Below are 7842 nucleotides of genomic sequence, written 5' to 3'. Positions count from 1 at the left end.
TCTGAAGTTTAATGTAATTAGGATATGACTGATTCATTGCTGACCTATTGATTCAGCTCTAATCTTCCGTTTTCATTTTAACCCTTAGTCTATAGTTAATAATGTTTCTCTTTTGTTGTGAAAGGGTGTCCAATTATGATTCAATATTCCAAAAGTGCATTTTTTTTCTTTTTTGAATGACAAAAATCACAAAATTGATCATTTTTCACTTTTTATGTGGATCTGTTTTAAGACAGAAATTTTTGTTTGAAATATAATTTTCAAATATATATTTTTCTTAAGATAGACAGAAAAATTGATTACTATAAATGCAGCTGTCTCATTAAATTGTTGGTCTCAGATTGTAGTTCAGAAGGCTTGAATTTAAAGTAATTTGTTATCATTGATTTTACTCAACACTGTTAAATGGAAATATTATGAGAACCCCTTAGTAATTTCAGAGTGTTCATTGGCTATATTTAAAGAAATAATAAGAAACAGATGAAATTTCTTTTGTAATATATTTATTTAAGCCATTACATAAAAGTATTATCATTTCAACATTGATATCAATATAAAAAATTTTAATAATACATTATACATTTCTTTCTCATACTAACTCATGAAATCTGGTATATATTTTATATGTGCAACATATTTCAATTCTGTCTCATTACATATCAAGTGCCGAATAACTGTGTGTAGCCGGTAGACTACTGTATTAGTCCAACTTAAAATACTTATCAATGACTAAAAACTAAATGTTGGATTTGGGCTACAGTGAGAAAAGTCACCTAGGTATACATTGGTTTGATATTTTACCTCAAAGGGGGCAAAAAAAAAAAAAAAAAAAAACCCTTGAATTAATGCTTGCTCCTATTAGAACATTTTCCTCCCGGCCTTTTCAAAGTTCAAAGCAAAATACATTTAGGAAAAGTGCTCTGGTTGATCTTCACTGCCATTGGTGATTTTGGAAAAAAATTTAGAATGTAAGGCATCACAGGTCTGTGTAGATCAAAATCGATATTTTACATTACACACTTTGTGGCATATATTAAGGTTCTTGAGGATCACAATTCATTGCATTTAGCACTCTTTGAATTTTTTTAGTAGCTTTCAAGAGAAGTCCTCCAAAGAGGACATTGTTTGGCACTTCTTAATCTCGAGGCTACAGAGGCATAGGTAATTTGGGAAATTGTACAATCGAGTATATGTATAATTACCAGAACTGTAAGTATAATTACCAGAACTGGAGATTTTAAAGTTTCTATCCTAATGTTAATTTAGAATGTTTTACTTCAATTTTTGGAGTTCTGGTATGGTACTGTATGATAAGCACTGGACTGAAAGGTTGGTTTGAATCACAAGGTCGACAGTTCAAACTCAGCAGCCACTCCTCAGAAACCCTATACAGGGTTACTATGAGTCAGAACCAACTCAAATGGCTCACAACAGCAACCTCAATTGTTAAAAAATTACTAATATAGTTAACACATTAATGTGAAAGCAAAACATTTGAATTTCTAAAAATATTAATGTTGTTGTTATTGTTGTTGTTGTTGTTAGGTGCCATTAAGCCAGTACCAACTCATAGTAATCCTATGCACAACAAAATTTAACACTGCCTGATCCTGTGTCTACCACACAATTGTTGCTACATTTGTTGAGCCCATAACTGTCGCCAGTGTGCCAATTCATCTTGTTGGCGGTCTTCCTCTTTTTCACTGATGCTCCATTTTACCAAACATGATATCCTACTCCGGAAACTGGTCCCACCTGAGAGTATGTCCAAAGTATGAGAGATAAAGTCTGGCCATCGTGGCTTCCAGTGAGCATTCTGGCTGTACTTCTTCAAACACAGATTTGTTTGGTCTCTTGGCAGTCCATGATACTTTCAATATTCTCCTCTAACACCACAACTCAAATGCTTCAATTTTTTTACCATCTTCCTTATTCACTGTCCAACTTTTACATGCTTGAAATTATTGAAAATGACTTCAGTCAGGTACACCTTAATCTTCAAATTGACATATTTGCTCTTCAACACTCTAAAGCAGACTTGTGTTGCAGATTTGCCTAATGAAATGATGTTGATGTTAAGTGTCATTGAGTCAGTTCTGACTCATAGTGACCCTGTATAGGGTTTCCAAGGATCAACTGGTGGATTTGAATTGGCAACCTTGAAGCTCACAGTCTGGTGTTTATCCTATAGTGACACACCAGGAGACCTAATGCAATACGTTGTTTGATTTTCTTAAATATTAAATAAGATTCTATAATTTCTCAAATCTAAAATTTTTATCCACAACTCATCAGTATGTCATACGGTGGCTTGCATGTTGCTGTGATGCTAGAAGCTATGCCACCAGTATTTTAAATACCAGCAGGGTACACTGGACAGTTTTCAGCTAAGCTTCCAGACAAAGACAGACTAGGAAAAAGGAAAGGCAGACTACTGCTGAATGATTAGCCACTGAAAGCATTATGAATTGCAATGGAACAGATAGCACCAGAATATTGAATACTGAAACATTATGAATAACACCTGGATATTGTCAGGTATAGTGCTGGAATATGAGTCACTCAGGTTGGAAAGTATTGAAAACACACCTGGGGAAGAGTTCACAGTAAAGACATAAATAGATAAACCTTTCCAAACCTTCATTTGCTGAGGGAGCACAACTCAAACTGGGGAGAAGCAGCTGTTGTTGTTAGGTGCCATCGAGTCGGTACCGACTCATAGTCAGCACAACAGAACAAAATCCTGGACCAACCTCACAATTGTTGCCATGCTTAAGCCCATTGATGCTGCCCATTGGCCAGTCCATCTCACTGGGGGACTTCCTCTTTTTCTCTGACCCTCCACCTTACCAAACATGATATCTTTCTCCAGCGACTGGTCCCTCCTGACAATATGTCCAAAGTATGAGTCACGAACTTGGGCCATCTTGACCTCCAAGAGCACTCTGACTGCACGTCTTCCAAAATGGATCTATTGGTTCTTTTGGCAGCCCATGGCACTTTCAATATTCTCCTCCAACACCATAACTCAAAGGCATCAATTCTTCTATGGTCTTCCTTATTCACTGTCCAGCTTTCACATGCATATGAGGTTATTGAAAATACCATGGCTTGGGTAAGGTGCACCTTAGTCCTCAAGCTGACATCTTTGCTCTTCAACACTTTAAAAAGGTCTTGTGCAGCAGATTTACCTAATGCAATACATCATTTGATTTCTTGACTGTTGCTTTCATCAGTGTTGATAGTTGAGCCGAGAAGAATGAAGTCCTTGACAACTTCAAACTTTCTCCATTGATAAGAATGTTGTTTATTGGTCCAGTGAATAGGATTTTTGTTTTCTTTACATTGAGATGCAATCCATACAGAAGACTATGCCCTTTGATCTTCATCAGTAAGTATTTTAAGTCTTCTTCACTTTCAGCAAGCATAGTTGTATCATCTGAATATCGCAGGTTGTTAATGAGTCTTCCTCCGATCCTGATGCCACATTTTTCTTCATATAAACCAGCTTCTCGGATTATTTGCTCAGCATACAGTTTGAATAAGTATGGTGAAAGAATACAACCTTTTCGCACACCTTTCTTAATTTTAAAGCATTCGGTGTTTCCATGTTCTGTTGGAACAACTGCCTCTTGGTCCAGGTACAGATTCCTCATGAGAACAATTAAGTGTTCTGGAATACTCATACTTCATAATGTTGTCCATAGCTTGTCATGATCCACACAATCGAAAGCCTTTGTGTAATCAATAAAGCACAGGTAAACATTTTTCTGATATTCTCTGTTTCAGCCAAGATCCATCGGACATCAGCAATGATATCCCTCATTACGTGGCCTCTTTTGAATCTGGTTTGAACATCTAGAAGTTCTCTGTCAATGTATGCTTGCAGCCGTTTCTGTATTACCTTTAGTAAAACTTTACTCGCATGGGATGTCAAAGAGATTTTATGATGATTTCCGCATTCCGTTGGGTAATCTCTCTTTGGAATGGGCACAAATATGGATCTCTTCCAATTAGTCGTCCAGATAGTTTTCTTCCAAATTTCTTGGCAGAATTGAGTGAGTACCTCCTGTGCCGCCTCAATTTCTTGAGAGATTTCAATTTTTATTCCACCGAATCCTGGCGCCTTGTTCTTTGCCAATTCCTTCAATGCACCTTAGACTTCCTCCTTTAGTTATCATTGGCTCTTGATCATATGCTATCTCTTGAAACGGTTGAACATCAACAATTTTCTTTTGGTACAGTGACTCTGTATGTTTCTTCCATTTTATTTTTTTGCATCATTCAAAAATTTGCTCAGAGAATCCTTCAATAATGACATTCAAAGCTTTAATTTTTTTCTTCAGTTCCCCCAGCTTGAGAAATGCTGAGCGTGTTCTTCCTTTTAGGTTTTCTGACTCCAGATCTTTGCACATTTTGTTGTAATATTTGACTTTATCTTCTTGAGATGATCTTTGAAATTTTCTGTTCATCTCTTGGACCTCTTAATTTCTTCCATTTTGCATCTCTATGCTGGAGAATAAGTTTCAATCTTAAAGTCAGAAGATGTCTCTTCTGACATCCATTTTGACCTTTTCCTTCTTTTTTGTCTTCTTAATGACTTTTTGCTTTCTTCCTCTTTGATGCTCTTGATTTCATCCCACAACTCTTCTGGTCTTCAGCTTTTAGTGTTTAATGTATCAAATATGTTCTTCAAATGAGTTCTAAGTTCAGGTGGGATATATTCCAGGTGATATTTTGGCTCTCGTGGGCTTGTTTTCATTTCTTCAGCTTCAGTTTGAATTTGCATATGAGCAATTGATGGTCTGATCCACAATCTGTCCCTTGTCTTTGTTTGACTGATGATATGGAGCTTTTCCATCGTCTCTTTCTGCAGACGAAGTCAATTTGATTTCTATATAATCCATCTGGCAAGATTCATGTGTATAGTCATCTCTCATGCTGTCTAAAGAAGGTATTTGAAATCAACAAAGCTGTAAACATCCATTAATCAGAACATGGAATGTACGAAGTATGAATCCAGGAAATTGGAAGTGGCCAAAAATGGAATGAAAAGTACAAAGATTGGTGTCCTCAGAATTAGTGAGTTGAGATGAACAGTGAGCTGAAATGAACTGGTATTGGCCATTTTGAATCTGATCATTATAGGATTTACTATGCCGGGCATGACAAATTGAAGAATGGTGACACATCCATCACAATTTTTTAAATAAAATTTCAAGATCTATGTTGAAGTATAATGCTGCCTGTCACAGAATAATGTTCATATGCCTACAAGGAAGGTCATTTAATGCCATCATTTTTCATATTTACATACCAACCAGTAAATCCATTTATGATGGAATTGAAGAATTCTGGCAACATTTTCAGTCTAAGACTGATCAAACATACAATCAAGATGTCTTGATAATTACTGGTGATTGGAATGTAAAGGTTTGAAGCAAAGAGGTAGGATCAGTAGTCAGAACATACAGAATTTTTGATTAAAATAATGCTGGAAATTGCATGATAGAAATTCCAAGACTTGTTCATTGTAAATACCAATTTTAAATAGCATAAAAGATGACTATATACGTGTACCTCACCAGATGGCATCCACAGAAATCAAACTGACCACAATTTGTGGTATATGGAGGGAAAGCTCCTTTGTTGTTATTGTTAAGTGCCATTGAGTTAGTTCTGACTCATAGCCACCCTGTATAAGGTTTTTGAGAAGTACTTGTGAGTGTGCACCATCAACCTTGTGGTTCAAATTGACTTTATAGGTGAGCATTTATCCCACAGAGCCACACCAGGCATCCAGAAAACCTCCATATCATCAGTTAAAACAAGGCTTCGGGCAGACTGTGGAACATACCATCAATTGCTCATATGCAAGTTCAGGCTGAATCTGATGAAAATTAAAACAAGGCCACTAGAGTCAAAATTTGACCTTGAGCATAATCCACCTTAAATTAGAGATCATCTTAAGAACAGAGTTGATGCATCAGACACAAATGACTGAAGACCTGAAGAGAAGTGGGATGACATCAAGAAAACAAGTAAGAAAGCAAAAAAGTCATTAAGAAGATAAGAAACAAGGAAAAGATCAAAAGGAACATCAGAAGGGATTCTGAAACTTGTTCTTCAGCTTAGATATGCTAAAGTAAGTGGAATAAATGAGGAAGTCAAAGAGCTGAGCAGAAAATTTCAAAAGGCAGCTTGGGAAAATAAAGCCGTGTTACAATGTAATGTGCAAATACCTGGAGTTAGAAAACCAAAAGGGAACAACGTGCTCAGCATCTCTCAATCTAAAAGAACTTAAGAAAAATTTCCAGGCCTGACTCTGCAATATTGAAGGATTCTATGGGCAAAATATGAATGATGCAGAAAACATAAATAGATCAAGAGTCACTATACCAAAAAGAAATGAATGATATTCAACCATTTCAAGAGGTAGCATATGAGCAAGATCCAATGGTACTTGAAGAAAGAAATCCAAGATGCACTAAATGCATTAGCAAAGAATAAGTTTCCAGGAACTGATGGAATACAAATTGAAATCTTCCAACAAAATGAGGCAGCGCTGGAGGCACTCACTCATCTATGCAAAGAAATTTGGAAGAAACCTAGCTGTCCAACTAATTGGAATAGATCCGTATTTGTGTCCATTATAAACAGAGGTGACCCAATGGAATGCAGAGATCATCAGGCAAAATCATTAATCTCACATGCAAGTAACATTTTTCTAAAGAGAATTTTAAAATGGATGCAACAGGACATTGACAGTGAACTTCCAGAGTTTCTACTCAGATTCTGATGAGGACATGTAATGAGGGATATCACTGTTGACAACTGATGAGTCTTGGTTGAAAGCAGAGAATATTAGAAAATATTTACCTGTGCTTTATTGACTGTGCAAAGACTTTTGACTATGTGGATCATGACAAGCTATTGGAAACACTGCTGAAAATGAGTACTCTGGAACGCTTAATTGTGTGCTCCTGAGGAACCTATACATAGACCAAGAGGCAGTCATCCAAATAGAACAAGGGGACTCTGAAGGGTTTTAAATTAGGAAACATGTGTTCCAGGGTTGTAGTCTTTCATCATACTTATTCAATCTCTACACTGAGCAAATAATCTGTGAAGCTGGATTATATGAAGAAGAACTTGGCATCAGGATTGGAGGAAGACTCATTAACAGCCTGCGATATGCAGATAATGCAACCTTGCTTGCTGAGAGTGAAGAGGTCTTAACATACTTACTGATGACAATTAAAGACCACAGCTTTCCGTATGTGCTACATTTCTATGTCAAGAAAACAAAAATCCTTACCACTGGATTAATAAATAACATCATAATAAGTGTAGAAAAGACTGAAATTGTTTAAGACTTCATTTTGATTGGATCCACTATGAAATCAGCTGTCAAGAAATCAAAAATGTATTGCAGTAGTCAAATTTGCTGCCAAAGACCTTTTTAAAGTGTTCAGGACTAAAGAGATCAGTTTGAGGACCAAAGTTTTCCTGACCTAAATTATGGTATTTTAAAGCATCTCATATATATGTGAAAATTGGACAATGAATAAAGAGCTTTGAAGAATCGATGCATTTGAATTATAGTGTTAAAGAAGAAAATTAAAAAAACCAGTCACTGCTAGAAAGACAAATCTGTGTTGGAATAATTACAATCAGAATGCTCCTTAGAACATTCTTAGGATGGAGATGCTTTGTCTCTCATACTTTGGACATGTTATCAGGAGGGACTGGTCCCTTCAGAAGGACATAATGTTTGGTAAAGTAGAGTGTCAGCGAAAATACCTTTTTTAAACAACATCTCCAAAGAGATGAATTGACACA

The sequence above is a fragment of the Chrysochloris asiatica genome, unplaced genomic scaffold (assembly GCF_000296735.1).
Source record: "Chrysochloris asiatica unplaced genomic scaffold, ChrAsi1.0 scaffold00244, whole genome shotgun sequence".
NCBI lineage: Eukaryota > Metazoa > Chordata > Mammalia > Afrosoricida > Chrysochloridae > Chrysochloris > Chrysochloris asiatica.
This window is presented reverse-complemented; position numbering follows the sequence as displayed.